Source organism: Odocoileus virginianus, chromosome 16 (genome assembly GCF_023699985.2).
Source record: "Odocoileus virginianus isolate 20LAN1187 ecotype Illinois chromosome 16, Ovbor_1.2, whole genome shotgun sequence".
NCBI lineage: Eukaryota > Metazoa > Chordata > Mammalia > Artiodactyla > Cervidae > Odocoileus > Odocoileus virginianus.
In genome coordinates, this window is record NC_069689.1 from 25,927,599 (window position 1) to 25,945,689 (window position 18,091).

At 38.3% G+C, this 18,091-nt stretch overlaps 1 pseudogene; it reads left to right on the forward strand.

The window, feature by feature from the left end:
- The first annotated feature begins 1,212 nt into the window (after positions 1 to 1,212).
- LOC110152794 (ornithine decarboxylase-like) overlaps positions 1,213 to 18,091 on the forward strand; it is a 28,151-nt pseudogene continuing 11,272 nt past the window's right edge.

Consider the following 18,091-nt stretch of genomic DNA (forward strand, 5'->3'; position numbering starts at 1 on the left):
GAAGATGGGACTCTGAGTATACATAGCAATCACATAAATCTTAGATGCCGTATTTTTTTTTTTTTTTTTTACTGGAATTGGCTGTAGTAAGCTGGTTACCAGATGTCTCCTGCACCTATGGATCTCACCCTGTCTTTGACTCTGCCCTTTCATGATCTAATTTAGCGTAATAGCAGAAAGTTTTAATGTGTATACTCAAGATTACCATCAGTTAGTCCAAGGGACTTTTCAGAAGTATAAACCACAGGAAACTATGAATGACCCACAGCCTGAAAATATGGCTTCCTAGGAATGGTACCACTATAATATTACTCTTAAGAGTTTATTGGAGAGACTCTTAGCAGGTACTACTAATCACAAATGCTGCGGTAAAACTCTAGAAATCAACCCTTGAATTCACATTTCTGAGAGGGAGAGAAAAAAAATTTTAATGTGTATTCTTCAACTCTTTGGAGATATATATATATATATATATATGTATATATATATATATATGAAATTTTGTATGTACATGACTATTTATATATACAAATTTGACTATATACTTGTCCACCAAACACATCTCAAGAAATTTCCAAGGACTGAAATCAGACATGCATGTTTTCTAGCTTCATTGTCTGTCATCCGGGCTGCATTCCTTGCTGAAGGCTCTAGGGAGAATCTGTTCTCTCGTTTTTTTCCAGCTTCTAGAAGCCATCCATTTTCTGTGGCTATCTTCCTTCCACTAATTCCAAACTAGCAATACTGCATATCTGTGATCATTCTTCCACAGTCACACTCCCTCTAACCATAGCCTGGAAAAGTTCTCCCTTCTAAGTAAGATTAGATTAGGTCCATTCAGACAACCTCATCTCACGGTCCTTAACCTCAATCACATCTGTAAAATCCTCGTCTACTTTGCCACATAAGGCAACACATTCACATGTTCTGGGACATCTTTGAGGGACCATTATTCTGCTTAACACAACTGGAAATAACCCACTTTTATTGTGGTAGTTTAGTTAAAATGGAAACTATGTTTTCTAGAATTCCCGTCTTGGCATAGTTTCATGTAAAAAGAGCTCACTAAAAGTAGGACTTCTTTGACATTTGGAAGGAGGAAACAAAGAAGCTTCCCATCATTCTCAAGATTGTTACAGTCAGGTAGATAGACAAAAAAAAAAAAATTAAAAAAAAAAAATATATGTATATATAGAGAGAGAAGAGCCCAGTATGGCTCAGCTTGCCCTCACTGTCCTCCATTCATGTCCAGCTTCTGTTTCCACTTTGCCAATCAAAGTTGGCTCCTCGTTCACCACCAAACGCTTGGTCTGTACTAATGCGTAGAGTTCTCCAAAGACCCTTTCTTCATGGCTCCATTTTGGTAGTTGGATATGTTTGACATTTTGTTTTTACCTTAAGGTTTTGACTTGCATTCATGACACTGTTTTAGACGGAACCTGGTAAGTGACCCTCTCTGATCCCTGAATACTCCCTTCCAGAACTTCATTTTCCCAGTGACTCTCATATTTGTGTACTCCCATTAGCATAGTATTACTATGCCAAATCCTTTCTTTTCATAAAAATCATAGTCCTATTCCCCTAAAGGAATCCTCACAGTCAGTAGAAAATGAAATAGATTACTGAATTAAGATATTTCTGTATATATAGTAAACCTCACAATAAAAGGAAGGAAGGAAAGAAGGAAGGAAGGAAGAAAATTATAATGCATGAAATGAGTACCCACTATCTCAAATAAATTACAAACCTTTAGTTTGAGTCTTATCCCTGAGGGAAGACTTTTTTGCCTCTTTTTTTACAGTGCTAATCTCTTGACAAAACCCAGCAGGTAAGAAAACTTAGCAAGAAGTTAAATATCTGCACCAGCATGAACTTCTCCCCCTAAGTAAACAAATTTTCCACCTGAGGTGGGTTTTCCATACAAATTAAAACACCCCAGGATGAAGGAAGGAAGGAGGTTCTTTAAAAATGGACTTTTTGCCAAGAGTCTTCGTAGAACATGGAGCGAGGTCACTCCTATAAATACTTCCCACTTATTGATCTCCTGCCAGGGCCTAGCTTTGTGCTTAAGCATCACTGCTATCCTCACAAAAGTTCAATGGAAAGTATACCTACCTCCTTATTTTACAGATGAAAAGCTGAAGCTCTAAGAGTTGAAGTAGCTTTCCACAGGTCACACAGTGACAGGCAGATCTGGGAAGGAAACCTAGATCAGCTCTTGCTGACTCAAGTCTGTGGCCAACTAATATGGGATCCAAGAAAAAAAAATACAATATTTTAAATAACTAGAGTTTTTCTTGCTCCACAGTTAAGCTCTGAGTTCCGTAATACCTGGCATTTGCTGTTTGGACAGTATTTATCATTCTCACCTTATTCAAAGAAACCAGCCTCCCAGCCTTGGGAAGGAATTAATAAAAGTCATGGAGGAGGCAGATCATATGGACTAAAGCATAATGAACAGGGATGCTGAATATTTTGGCCACCTGATGCAAACAGTCAACTCATTGGAAAAGACCCGGATGCTGGGAAAGATTGAAGGCAAAAGGAGAAGAGGGCAACAGAGGATGAGATGGTTAGATAGCATCACCAACTCAATGGACATGTATCTGAGCAAACCCTGGGAGATAGTGAAGGACAGGGAAGCCTGGTGTGCTACAGTCCATGCGGTCACAAAGAGTCAGACAAGACTTAATGACTGAACAACAACAGAGCAGTAGTGAATCACAGAGATTTGGACCCCTGGCTCTGGAGCTAAGTCTACAGAGTCTACATTCCAGCTCTGCAGAAAGAAAAAGGGAAGGAATGGGAGGAAAGAAACTGTTGACTTTGACTATTATTACTTCCACAAAGCAATGAAATGAGTTGATCTCAAAATATCAAATTTCAGTTTTTTTCTCACTACCTACTACTGGGTAGTTTTTTGTTTTCAACTTTTTATTCCCATGTACTCTTGTAACAAATATTCTTTTTTATAAATAAGGTCAAGCTACCTTGTTCTAGCCCAGATTGGATATAAACAGATCATATTAAGCTATGGCTTGGGTCACCTTGAAAAGCTTAGGTTACGGGATAACAACTCTGTGATCAATAGTTTGGGATGGCAATGGGACACATCAAGAAAGAAAAGGAATAGTTTAGCACAGAATAATTAATACAGATTAAGTACTGGGAAATAACCATATTAAGGAAAGTTGAATGCCAAGAATTGCATATAAGGTGGAAAGACCATTAACAATAATTTCATACTGAATCCAAAATTAGAATGTATCTTAAAATAGCACCGGAGAAGTCAACTGGCAGGAGTCCAAGTATAGGCAGTTTGAAGACTGCAGGCAGGCGGGCATTGCAGAACACTGTTATTATTTCACTGAAGGAATTTTGTTAGAGCAAAGGTTAATCAGAAATCCTCTGTGGCATATCCACTTTACATTAAAGTTCTAAAATTTCACTGTCTCTGATATTTCCCATCCTGAATTTTACATCCAACCACATGTCTCATAGAACCTAGTAGGGGTTCTTCAGAAAGATCCCTTGACATTATTAAGAGATTCCAATAATGAAATATCACCATTATAAGAGAGACCTCACATTTGAATATAAAACTCCTTCCATTGTAAAATTTCCTGTGAGAAACCAAATCTAAAAATGAAATCTCTCTGCGACTTAAGATCCAAATTTAAAGTCTCAACAAAGGCCAAACTCAAAATATCTTGTGTTTGTGAATTAATTAACATTCAATAAATATCTCCCTCCTACCCTTCTAATTCTGCTCAGTCTCAGCTGTTATAGTTAGGGTTCTTTTAGCAGCTGAAGTTTTGGCTCTTTCACTGGAATCAGTATAGTCTTTTAGGAATTAACTTGTTGAACTATTCAGTAATAAGTTTCTCTTGAGCCTTACTTTGAAGAATTCAAAGCTTTAGTAAGACAAGATTTTCTCAGCTCTGGACCTATACCCTCCAGGTTTAGAAACTGAGCCAATTCCCAGACCATGGAACCATTACCATAGGTAACAGTTCATAGAGCCTAATGCTCAGAAGCTCAAAGATAAGTGGGACTACAGTTAAAGTCAGTCTGCAACTGGTTTTGCTTTTTAGAATCCAAGAGTTATTATGAACATAAACTCAAGTGGAAGACTTAGCCCATTAAGATTTTGATTGTACCAGTCAACAGAAGAGGTAGAGATCCACCAGCACCAATAATTTATTCTCCTAGAGAATAGCATTGGAAAATGTACTGTCTTTCCTCAATCTATAGAAAATTCATAATGGTGATGCATAGCACTCACTAATTCTAATTTGAAGTGCCTTCTTTTTTTCTCAAGCAGTACATTACCCTCTGGTAGTGATGCTCCACTTGGGAGCCTCCACTTGAAAGCATAGTGTCCACTCTCACTGGGCAGGCATTTTCAATTCTGTATCACAGAGTCTATTCCCCCTGCCTCCTGTAAAACCATTCAAGACTCCCTCACCTGCTTTCTAAGGAGTGTCTTCACACATCTTTCCCTGTGTCACGAATGGGTTACTCACATGCTGAGCACTTGTGTCCTCCAGGCAAGTCAAAGCCTTGGAGTACATTTACTCTACTGCACAGCAAATATATTATCATGTTCAATATGTACAATGCATGTAAAATGCTGGAAAGCTCTGAAATCAATCCAGAGCCAAATTAAGAACACCTAGCAAGGTCTCTCTTGAACCTGCAGAGAGCAATATGAATATAAGATTATTTCCTTTCTTGACCCTCAATGCCATCCACACTGAAATGCAGTTTGGAACAGGCCATCTCACCTGGCCAGACCTGTCACTATCAGCTCACATGTGGAATTTCACCAAATTTCTAAAGCCTTCCCATGGCTCAACTGCTTTGCAAGTCAAATGCAACAAATATTGTTTTGACTTTACATAAACAGAATATAGTTTCCTTATAACTGAGTCCTTGCCCCTGTTGTTTCAGACTCATTGGACTGATGATAGGATGACCATATAATTTAGTATACACTTTGGGTCATAAAATGGAGCCCTAAAAAGCCTCATCTTAGACTTTCTTGAGCAAACTGGGCCATGTGGTCACCCTAGTCATTGAGGAGCAAACCAGCAATCAGAAATTAGGTTAAAAAAGGTAAATAAAAACAGTGGCAGACTTTATTTTCTTGGGCTCCAAAATCACTGATGGTAAATGCTGCCATGAAATTAAAAGATGCTTGCTCCTTGGGGAAAAAAAGCTATGACAAACCTAGACAGCATATTGAAAAGCAAAGACATCACTTTGTCAACAAAGATCTGTCTCATCAAAGCTACGGTTTTTCCAGCAGTCATGTATGGATGCGAGAGTTGGACTATAAAGAAGGCTGAGTGCCAAGAATTGATGCCTTTGAATTGTGGTGCTGTAGAAGACTCTTGAGAGCCCCTTGGACAGCAAGGTGATCAAACCAGTCAATCTTAAAGGATATCAAGCCTGAATATTCACTGGAAGGACTGATGCTGAAGCTCCAATACTTTGGTCACCTGATGCAAACAACCAACTCATTGGAAAAGACCCTGATGCTGGGAAAGATTGAGGGCAGGAGGAAGAAGGGGGCCACAGAGGATGAGATGGTTGGATGGCATCACCGACTCAATGGACATGAGTTTGAACAAATTCCGAGAGAAAATGAAAGACAGGGAAGCCTGGCGTGCTGAAGTCCATGGGATCACAAAGAGTCAGATATGATTTAGAGACTGAACAACAGCAAGACCCTGAGAATATGAATTACTGACATAGAAGTAGGATTGCTTCCTTGACCCTGAGTCAGGGCTCCACCAACAGAAGCTGAGTGGCCCAAGTTGGGAAGAATATATTAATATTACATTAGAAAGAGGTAGTTTACTCCTGTTTAGTTCTCCATCTTTATCTTCCGCTTCTCAACAGTTTGACCTGTGGGTTCTTTTTTCTTTATTGAAAATCTTTACATACAACTAGGTAATTACACAACATATTTTCCTACCAATTCCCTGCTTACACCTTCCCAGTTGCCTTTATTGTCTCCTCCTTCTCCCCTGTCAAACTTTTAAATGTTGGACTTCTTCTGAAGACTCTCATTGACCCTTTACTTGGTGTTCTCTCTTTAGATGACTTTTATCAAATGGCTATAAATAACATTTATGCTGATGACCCTCTAAGTTACATCTCCAGACTGGTCAATTCACCTATGATTCAAATTCATAAACCAACGACTTATTGTTATCACCATTGCAGCCTAATAAAGTCCAAGTAGAACACAAATTCTACCCTGAGAAATGCACTTAGCTTCAGACCTTCCATATCTCAGTAAATGGCACACACATTCCTCTGGTATCTCAAATGTAAAAGCTTGGCTTAATCCTTGAATACTCTTATTTTTTTCTCACACATCAACTAACCAATCACTAACTCTTCCTGTCACTGCTTCAAACCTATCTCCCCAGATGGGTCATTTCTCACCTTGTTTATTACTACAGTTCAGTTCAGTTGCTCAGTCGTGTCTGACTCTTTGCAAGCCCATGGACTGCAGCATGCCAGGTCTCCCTGTCCATCACCAACTCCTGGAGTTTATTCAAACTCATGTCCATTGACTTGGTGATGCCATCCAGCCATCTCATCCTCTGTCGTCTCCTTCTCCTCCTGCCCTCAATCTTTCCCAGCATCAGGGTTTTTTCCAAGGGGTCAGTTCTTCACATCAGGTGGCCAAAGTATTGGAGTTTCAGCTTCAGCATCAGTCCTTCCAATGAATAGCCAGGACTGATTTCCTTTAAAACAGACTGGTTGGATCTCCTTGCAGTCCAAGGGACTCTCGAGAGTCTTCTCCAACACCCCAGTTCAAAAGCATCAATTCTTTGGCTCTCAGCTTTCTTTATTACTACAACCTAGTCCAAACCATCATTATCTCTCACCTGGAATAACACATTAACTTCCTAAGAGACTATCCTAACTTCCTATCTCTCATTCTTAATCCACAAAGATTTATCCTTCACAGTGTTTTGGGAGGCTTTATATCAGTGCTGTCTCCCTTTCTAGAAACTCACCAATGGCATCCCATGGGAACCAGAATAAAGCTTTACCACAATTTCTAAGTGTTAGTCACGCAGTCATGTCCAACTGTTTGTGACTCTTTGTAGCCCACCAGGTTCCTCTGTCCATGGGATTCTCCAGGCAAGAATACTAGAGTGGGTTGCTGTGTCCTCCTCCATGGGATCTTCCTGACCCAGGGGTCAAACCCATGACTCTCATGTCTCCTGTATCGGCCGGTGGGTTCTTTACAACTAGTGCCACATGGGAAGCTGCCAACTTCTAAGATCCTGTATAATCTGACCCTTGCCTACCTCTCTGATCTAATCTCTCTTCACATTCACTAGACTTTACCAACACTGTCCTTATTTCTGTCTCTTTAAGAAGCAAAGATCCTTCCCATCACAGAAGCCTTTGATCTTCCTATTTCTTCTGTTTTGGATGCTTCTTTTCAGAATTTTTGCACAACTGACTCCACATTACTCAAGTCAACACTCAGAGATACTTTTCTTCATTACGCTAGCTAAAGTTCTTCCCTCCCCTTGTCTGTCCTATTTTATTTTATATGTCACTTATCAACACCAGAAAATCTAGGCCAAAATAACCTCCTGCGTGTGGGAAGTCTGAATTATTCACAACTTGAAACAGTGCCTGGCACCTAGCAAATACTCATTAAATAGTTTTTGACTGAAAAAAACGGGGAAGAAAATCTGTCATTCTGAAAAGTATAACAAACTATCGTGGAAACCACATCTCAAAACTGTGGCCTTTAAATGTACTTCTCCAGATCTTTATTTTCACAAGCAAGCTCAATTCCAAACATTTTGTTCATTTCCCTTTTTATGTTTTATCTTCTCACAGAAGTCTTATAGATCGTGCTTTGTTTCAACACCCTCCAAACCTGCCATCATGGACCAACAAGTTGGTAAATTTATAATAAGCTTGTTTTATGTACTATCATGCTTAAAAATGTGTATGCTGTTTTGGTCACTCTTTCTCATTTATTTGTTTGTTTGTTTGGCAGTTGAATAAAGACATAGGTCTTGCCACTCTCCTTCTCTAAGTACAATTTCTTTGTCTTGTTCCAATCACCACCACACTGTCCCCACCCTTTGCTTCTAGTTCACTCATCACTTCCAACATCTGGAAGTTATAGAAATAGAAAAAAAAAAGGAAAAATAATCCCTTTCTTATTGTGCACCTGCATTTGTTCATTCCCTGCCTATGTGAAAGAATGCCTGGATCTCAAGGATGCCAATGCCTACCTTGATGACAACGCTTTCACTGATACTTGAGTTTTTCACCCACAGTTTCATAAATATAGGCAGGAACCTTGAAAAGCTAACAGTATATCATTGATTTTAAATTATATACCTTAAATATGCTTCAAATTTTTAGACAGTGGAAGAAGACATACTTTTGCATTGACAAAAACTGTACATAAAAAAAAATTTCTTCTTAGATCTTATCTGCTAATTAAGTAGAATCCGTGTTATGGAAAAAACTGCTAAAAGCGTTTCTTACATTTCTGTAGCTCTTGTTGTCTTTTCAGTTTTCCTTCGCAAGGGTATGAACTAGACTGCTTCCTGGGAAGCATATTAGAAGAATTAAATTTAGAATGAATTAAGTTTTATGAAAATCACTCTAATTTCAAGTAAACCACAGTAGACCCAGGAGTTTTTCCAGCTCAGATTTTAAACAGACTATAGCATCTGATTGTGATGGACTGCAACTGGAAGTAGATGGCAAAAAAAACATTTAGCCTATGTATCAGCACTGTGCGAATGTTTTATTTTATTCTTTTTCTTTTCATTGAAGGGCACTGTCTACTCTGGCAGGAGTGTGGCCAATTTACATTTTTCCGGTTATATAAGGAGTTATGTGTAGAAACTAGGCTTAAACAGCTCTGTCTTATTTTAGTGGTATTTCAGCTTCCCTCTGAGATAGTGCCCTGAACTATTGCTTTCCTATTTCCAAATCCAGCTCAGGTTTTACCATCTTGCTCAGCCTCTCTTCTTTCAGAGAACTATACTAGTTGTCCTAACACCTTTGGGCTGGCTGTAGACAGCCAGTGATCACCAGTGCCGGCTTTTCCACTGCCCTAACCCCAACTCACAGAACACATTTTATGTCTACTTGATATGTTAGATTTAGAGTTGAGAGCAGGTAGATCTATACTCATTAACCTCATAGGAAAGGAGAGATAGGAATGCCAGTAAGGGAGAAAAACCGGACATGAGAGTGGTAAACATGAGACCAAAGAGACAGAGAGACGAGAGACAGACGGAAAGAGAAATTGATTAGCAGTACATTGAACCAGGCAAAAATTTTAACATAGCATTATTTTTAGATATAAAATGACCCCAGTCATAGAAACATAGAATTTTAAATTGATTCAGTCATTCAAAACTAATGTTGATCAAGTCATATTCTTCAAACATATACTACTGATCTCCAACTATTCTGCAGGAAACTATTACATATTGTTGAATGTCAGAGAAATCTGAGTGAGTTTTAGATGTTGATAGCAATCAATCCATTCTATGTTCTCTTCATAGCTCCAGTATTAGCTTCTGTGCACTGGCTCACAAAGCATCACTGCACCTGAGAAAATGAGGTGTTACTACAAAACCACAGGAAGAGGACCAATTCAGAAATTAAGGATTTTTAATAATAATCATAAAAGCAGAATGCAAAACATTTCATGTACAAAACAGGAATCGTTGTGCCTCAGAAAGGGTGAGAGATGATTCCAGCTTTAGTTCACATCTGCACATAGTCAAACTTATTAGTAATTTCAGATACTTGGTTTCTACAAATATCAAAAGAATACCCAAAAGAATAAATTATTTTATTTCCATTTGTTTCCATAAAGATACCTATAATAAAAGGATTTGATAATCCATTTTAATGCCACACTACAATAATAGGAAACTTTACCCCAGCAACCAATTGGAAAAAATATAAAGTCAGAAATACATAGAGCTGAGAAGTAGATAGATGGCCAATAACAAAAGAGCAAAAGCTATTTCAACATACTTCTCACCTGTACTCTCTACCATCTCAGCTCCAAGAAAGCCTGTATTTTCTGTTCCCTCTTTTACTAAGTTTTGCTCACTTCTGTCTAGTCATTCCCACCTTCCAGTGACCACCATTTGTTAAGAATACAAAAACACATGAATATATAACACTTTTTTCATAAATGTAAAATCCCATTAACCCAAGACTCTAAGACAGTAAATACATTTCAAATTACAGTAAATGCTTTTAGGATTGCTCTGCCTTCTTAATTCTTATTATGTCTTGGTACTCCTTGCATGCATGTGTAGTTACATGTGTATATGTGCATATCTGTATATTTTAATTTATTCTTCAAAGCATAAGTTGATGTAAAATAACCTTAAATACCTCATTGAAAGAAAACATGTATTTGCATACAGTTGAAAATAACAATACATATTAAATGTGGGCATGTAATGTAGCAAATATAAGTTTTATGGCATTACTAATGTACTAGATATTTTATAAATATAACCAAGCTGGCAAAATTTAAGTGATGCTAACTACAGAACCCATTCTGATTCAGACTTCTAAATTTATAATATTAGAATAGCTGTTTCCCTTCTCTGTGACACTAACATCATTAGGAACTACTAAAATAATAAATAAAATTATAGGCCACCTGAAGCAAAGAACCAACTCATTGGAAAAGACCCTGATGCTGGGAAGGTTGAGGGCAGGAGGAGAAGCAGGTGACAGAGGATGAAATGTTTGGATAGCATCACCAAATCAGTGGACATGAATCTGAGCAAACTCCAGGAGACAGTGAGAGACAGGGAAGCCTGGAGTGCTGCAGTCCATGGGGTCGCAAAAAGTTGGACACAACTTAGCAACTGAAAAACAACAACAACAAAATAATAGAACTAAGAGGAGTAGGCACTGTTCTACCTCTCGTGGACAAGAAAGCAGCAGAGATATGGGTAGAACTTGAAGTAGCACCTGAACATACTACCCAGCAGCTGGGTGAAAATCTTGAGCCTGAAAATATGCATCAATATCTCTGATCCTCACTCAGGGCTCCTCAGGGCTCACCTGGTTGCCTTCCAGCATCCTTTCTTTCCTGATTTTATCAAGAATCCATTTATCTCCAGCATAGCACAGGTATGATATCTTAGAAAAGCTGACCTACCCAGTTTGAGAGATAGCCTTAATTTATCTCAAAGCAATTCCATTGATTCCCACCTGCCAGAGATGGGTTCAAGATAGACATGTGTGACAAGCCACAGTCAGACCTGCTGAATTAAACCTTGGGTAAGCCAGATAACTAGTGAGGAATGCAGCATGGATCAATACCCTTGAATTCTCTTAGATAATAACAGGTGGAAGCATGTGGTACATACTCCACCCTGATCTAAAATGCAGTAAAAGGCAGCAAATGCAACTGTGACAGATGCCACTTTTCATAAGCTTCAGAGACCAACAAACTCTGGGTGTACAGACTTCAAGAAAAGCAAGGAGAAATATTGAGAACTTACACTCTTGAAATATACTACATGAGTATTTTCCCCATTGCCTGTTTCCAGGTACAAGAGTAAACCAAACAGTGACATAAACTAAACCCTGTATATTATCATCACCATTTCTCAAACATGAAATAGGTGATTTAACACGGCCCTGCTCTTGAAAGAGTCAACACGATTGGTAAGTACAGACAAGAAAGGACTGAAATAAGGATGAGTTCACCAGGCTACCTGGATACCTTATTACCCCTAGGGTAGGGTCACTTGATCTGTGGAGCCTAAGACGAAGTTTCTGGAAAGATATGAGTTATTTAAGGATGGAAAATTTATTAGCTCTGCCAAGTTCCTTCCTTAAGCCATTGCCCATCATTTCAATGCTGCTAAGTTGTGGGCATCTTGAAGAAAATTTAGGAATGGGTAATTGTGAAACACCCAAACCTAAGCAAGCTAGTTATGAAGGCTTGGAACCAGAGCCTGGATTCAGGGTCTGAAGCTGGGTCTTTCTCATAGAGTTTTTCAGCTGTGGTGAGATTTCCACAAATGCCTGTGGACTTGGAGCCCAGAAGTCCAGGCTTTTGGCTACATCCTTTTTACTTTCTGGCTTCTCTTCTTAGTGGGCTCTGGGTGAAGGTTTCCAGCAGCAGCAGCAATCTACCTTCCAGGATTACCCTTGGGCCATGGTTCCAAGTAATATCTCACTCCTGTTGGACCTAATAGGTAGTTCAAACTAATGCGGGTTCCTGTTCAAGACGGCAATGTAGGAAGATCCTGAATTCACCTTTTCATCAACCCACTGAAACTAGAGTACATAAAGGACCATTTCCTCTGAAACAAACCTCCAGCATAGTTAAGCAACTCCTGTACATCAGGCAAACAAGGAAAAAAACCCACATCAAAATGGTTAGGAGAGGCTGAGACACAATCTGGCCATAAGCCCCACCCTCAGCACAGCCAACAAAAATGGGAAAGAAACTCACAACCTGGAGACCCTGACCCTCTCCCTGAAGAGCAAAAGGTTTGAACCCCACATCTGATACCCCAGCTTTGAAGACCTGAACCTGAGAAATCAACTCCCAAAACATCTAGCCCTAAAAGACAACTTGGGGGAAAAAAAAGTCTATAAGACTACAGTGATCTAAGAAATACTTCTTACCCAGCTCTTATGGATTCATCTGGCTAACCCCTCCTCCCAGAGCCTGCACAGATGTAACCACCTGAAATGTATGGTTTTCTATGAAAGAGGCCTGGTTGCTTATCTTAAAACTTGGACTTGAGGGGCAGATGCATCTAATTTAACACAAATCTAGGGCCCTACTGAAATGCTCTCCAAAGATGGAGGCTGGGGGGTGGGGGGTCCCATCTTTGTATTCTCCCTCAGTCTCATTCCAAGTCCCCAGTATCTTCCAGACAGGAGCCTATCTTCCAGAAAACTTGGGGTGCCCCAGTGTTTGCAGGTGCCACCCAGGGGACACCCCTTGATCACCTGGCTCTGATAGCCAGTGGGGTTGGATTCTCAGGTCCCACTGAGCTGTAAAAACACAAAGATTTCTGAAAGCCACCTCCCTGAGCAAAGTGAAGAAGCAGGAGACTGAAACGCCCAGTCACTATGGAAGAGACCTATTGTGTTCACAGCCGCAGCCTGAGGGACAGGCTTCTAACTAAACGCACATCTAAGGGCTGATTGTAACCCTCTCCAGAGACCTCAGAGGGCAGCTGCTACGTGCGTGTTCTCCCACTCCCTTGCTCCTTGATATGGGTCTTAACAATGATTGTTTTCATTTGACAGCAAAGCAAAACAATGAAAGCAAAAATAAGCAAGTAGGACTTTCTCAAACTAAAAAGCTTCTGCAAGCATGGGAAATAATCAACCAAAAAAAAACAACAAATAGGAGAAAATATTTGCAAATCACACCTAATAAGGGGTTAACATGCAAAATAAAGAAGTCATACAACTCAGTAACCAAAAAAAAAAAAAAAATCTGATTTAAAAACAGGTAGAGAATCTGAATAGAAAATTTTCCAAAGAAGACATACGCGTGGCCAACAGGCACATGAAAAGAGGCTCAACATCAGTATCCATCAGGGAAATGCAAACCAAAGCCACACTGAGATAGCAGCTCACACCTGCTGTATGGCCATTATCAAAAAGATAAGAAGTAACAAATGTTGGTGAGCATGTGGAGGAAAGGGAAACGTGTACTGTTGGTGGGGAAAGCCAGAATCAAATAAATCTAAACAATTAACTTGAATTCTATAAGAAAGCTTTACAAACACAAGCAAATCTATCTAGTTTGCCAAAAAGTCACCTATATGTATTTCTTCTATGCAACAAGCAAGAGATAAAATAATTTCTCATGATTTTTAACCTAATCAACAAATTCATAAGTATTCAAGAAGCATAATATATATTTGCATAAGCGTGAATTATTATTGTACTTCATTCTAGTAAAAAACTCAATTTTAAAAAGCATCAGCAAAAATCACATTATTTTATATTTAATTAAAAATGATGTTGAGATAAAAACAAATGAAAAGTAATTTTTATTTTATTTCATCAAATCCATCTACATGAATGAAATTCCCTTATGAAGAGACCAAGAGGCCAAACTTCCATGAAAAATTCTTTAGGCTTTAAAACAAGTGTTTTATGCTATCTGTGAAGCATAGGAAGATTTCTCTTCCTCATTACTGTATCCAGTGAAGCAACTCTGATGTTTCATGCATTTCCCTATTAACAATGTGCATAGTATTCTGAAATAAGCTGACAAACTTTACAGAAAAACAGCTGTCAATTCACTAGTTGATGAGCAGGCAGATATAAAGGCTTTCCATATTCAGTGTTTCCAAGGAAACCCCTCTTTCTATATACACTCGTTCAACATGCAGCTTTGAAGGGCCTGTATAGTCTCTGTGCGTGTGAGAGGAAAGCAAAGCAGAGGTGTAAGTTAAAAATCTCTAGAATGAAGTATTAGTTCCATGACAATGAAGAGTATTATAAGAATTGGCTAACCATATTGATTTGATTGAACATAAGCAGGATGATGTTTGGGGAAAAAAAAAAGAGGAAACTAGAAGAAATAAATATGCCCTAGGGAACCTGGTTAGTGAAGTATTTCAAAAGGGAATGCCATTGTAAACAACACCAGAATGACAATATAAAGAGGGATGAGACAGGAAAGCAAAATAGAGCAACAGAAACAAAGAACTGAAACTAAAGAAAAATAAGGAGACAATTTGAGAAAGAAAACAAATCTGTATATTTGAGCATATCGATATTTATTTACAGCAACACTATTATAAAGAAACTTGACCAATGAGATCAATTCCAAAAAAAATCAATTTTTAAATTAGTCAAAACAGTTGGCCGCAATCTTACACTGAAAGCGTTTGATGTCTAACCTCTTTGGTATACTCAGTAAGCATCTACCATCATCATTCTTTATGAAAATTATCAAGGCTCTGAAATACTAACCTGGACATCTAAAACCTGTGCTCCCACAAGAGAAGTCACCACAATGAGAAGTTCATGCACCACAATGAAGAGCAGCTCCTGCCCACTGCAACTAGAGAAAGCCTACACGTGGCAATGGAGACCCGGCACAACCGACTATAAATAAATTAATTTAAAAAGACTTTTCAACTTTATATGTTTGAAAGCAATAGTCATTCAATAGAAACCCTACTTCAAACATTGAATTTTGAACTTGTCTTGGGCTAGCAATAGTGGGATACTGATACTGGACAACAGCCTTGAACCTCAGCTTCCAGTTAGCCACGTGATCACAAGGTAAGCAACTGATACACTTAGAACCATTTATTTGTTCACTTTTAGTACAGCCTTCAATAAACTACATGAGATATTCAATACCTTATTATAAAATAGGTTTGTGTTAGATGACTTTGCCCAGCTGTAGACCAATATAAATATTCTAAGCATGTGTGAGGCAGGCTAGGCTAAGTTATGACATTCAATAGGTGAGATGTATTAAATGCATTTTCTGCCTAGGATATTTTCAACTTATAATGGGTTTATTGAGAAATAACCCCATCATAAGCTGAGGAAGATCTGTACCTAATTAATATGTTTCATGTTCAATGAAATGTATATGTATATATATATGCACACAATTTTTGTTGTTATTGAACATCTGAGGATACACACACACATGCTCACACCACTTGAAAATGCCACAGCATCAACAAGCCTACCCCTCCAAGGAGAAGTCTACAGAATAAAATGATTAGACTTCATACCTCCTGCATCATCACAGCAATATTATAGAACCTCATCACTTCCAATCACTGTGTACTTCCTGTCTTCTTTCACATGCTTCTGAAAGACACTGAATTTGAGTATATAAATTATGGATAAAGTGTTAGTCACTCAGTTGTGTCTGACTCTTTGTGACCCTGTGGGCTGTAGCCTTCCCGGCTCCTCTGTCCATGGGGATTCTCCAGGCAGGAACACTGGAGTGGGTAGCCATTTCCTTCTCCAGAGGATCTTTCCAACCCAGGGATTGAATCTGCATCTCCTGTGTCTCCTGCATTGCACGTGGATTCTTACCCTCTGAGGTGTTCCTTTTTGGTCATAGGTATATCTTCATCACAAAGTAGCTCTCTTAGCAAAATCCATGTCAAGACTTCAAACAAAATTTGTGCTGACTTATTTTTCAGAGAAAACCAATCTGCTTGCTTCCTTCCATATCTGTGGCATGGTCATGTGAATGTTCACGTTTTCTTCCTAACCTAATAAAGCCTGAAATGCACACACTGATGGAATTGTGTGTTAATGTGTCAATGAGACTTTGGGCCAATAAATTCCCCTTTCCACTGTAAGGATCTATGAATTTACTTTGTGTTTGTTGGGTCTATGTTGTGCAATGGTATGTAAATTTAAGATAAATCTGCCCATTATGGGTAGAAACATGTGTTTTGACTTGGGTCATTTCTAACATGACCTCATAACCACACTTCAAAGAAAACTGTAAAATGAAAAGCTAGTACACTAGGGTTTGAAATGACAAACTGTCATTGCTTAAAAAGATTATTCAGATAAAAAGTGATAGTACTAATACTCAAACAAATTAGGAGAAACTGCTATCTATGTTGTAACAGTAGGATGAGTAGTGTACATCATTTTGGCAATTTAATGTTACATTTATCCTTTAAAAGATTTAGAAGTTCCTTGTTTAACAACAATGGCAACCTATAGCTGCACTTCATTTTGTTTGAACAAACACACTTTCATATGTGTCTAGGTCAGTGTTACAAATGGGGCAGCTAAAAACTGACAGTTCTGAAATTCAAATTTGGATCTGTTTCACTGGACTTGAGCAAATCTCCAGTGTCTAGATTCAGATTCATTGGAGTTTAGCTCATATGTTGGGAGTTTAACTCTTGGGAGCTTCTTGAATTAAGTGACGACTAAGCTTCATTGTACTCTTTTAGAATTAGACAGAATGTATATTTAAATCTATGACAGAATAACAAAAAGAGCAGAATGATGAAATATGAAATAATGTGTTATAAATGGAGCCTAGAGATTTAAAAAACATGGTTTTGCCTACAGGAATAAGTGAATTTTGTTTTGTGACAAGTAAACCATTGTGTGTGTGTGTGTGTGTGTGTGTGTGTGAGCATTGCAACACATGCTATCCAAACTCAGGTCCACTAGGAGAATCAACATCAAAATGAAAAGGAATATAAATGCATTGTGTAGGCTCTTACAAAAAAAGGATAAAATGTAATTTTATTGTTTTGTTTGATAATATTTACTTTTTGTTATATAATTTGTTGTATAACAGATTTGATATAATTCGTGTTACACAAAAGCCACACATTTAATGTGTATAAATCAAGGGTTTTTAGCAGATTCACATGGTTTTGCAACCATTACAAGAAATTTTAGAATATTTTCATCACCTGCAGAACAACCCATTTACGTATTAACAGTCACTTTTATTCTCACCACCCTCAGCCCCTGACAACACTAATCTACCCTTAGTTTCTAGGAATTACCTACTCTAGACATGTCATATCAACAGAATCATACAATACGTGTCCTTTCATGACTGTCTTCTTTCATGTAGTATAATATTTTCAAGCTTCATCCATGTTGTGGCATACATCAGTATGTGATTTTTTATTACCTCATAACGTTCCATTGTATGGATATACTAGATTCTATTTATCAGCTGGAGATGGACAGGGATGCCTGGTGTGCTGTAGTCCATGGGGTTGCAAAGAATCAGACACAACTCAGCAAGTGAACTGAACTGATTTATCAGTTGGTGGCCATTTAGCTTGTTTCTGTGTTTTGGTTATTAAGAACAATGCTGCTATGAACATTTATTCCAGTTTTTGAGTAGAGATACACTTTATTTCTCTTGAGAATATACCTAAGAGTAGAGTTTCTGTATTATATGATAAATACAGGTTTAACATATTCAGGAACATCTAAATTCTTTTCCAAAGTTGCAGTAGCCATTTTACAGTCCTAGCTGCAATGTATGAGGATTTTAGTTTCTCCACATTCTTGTCAATATTTA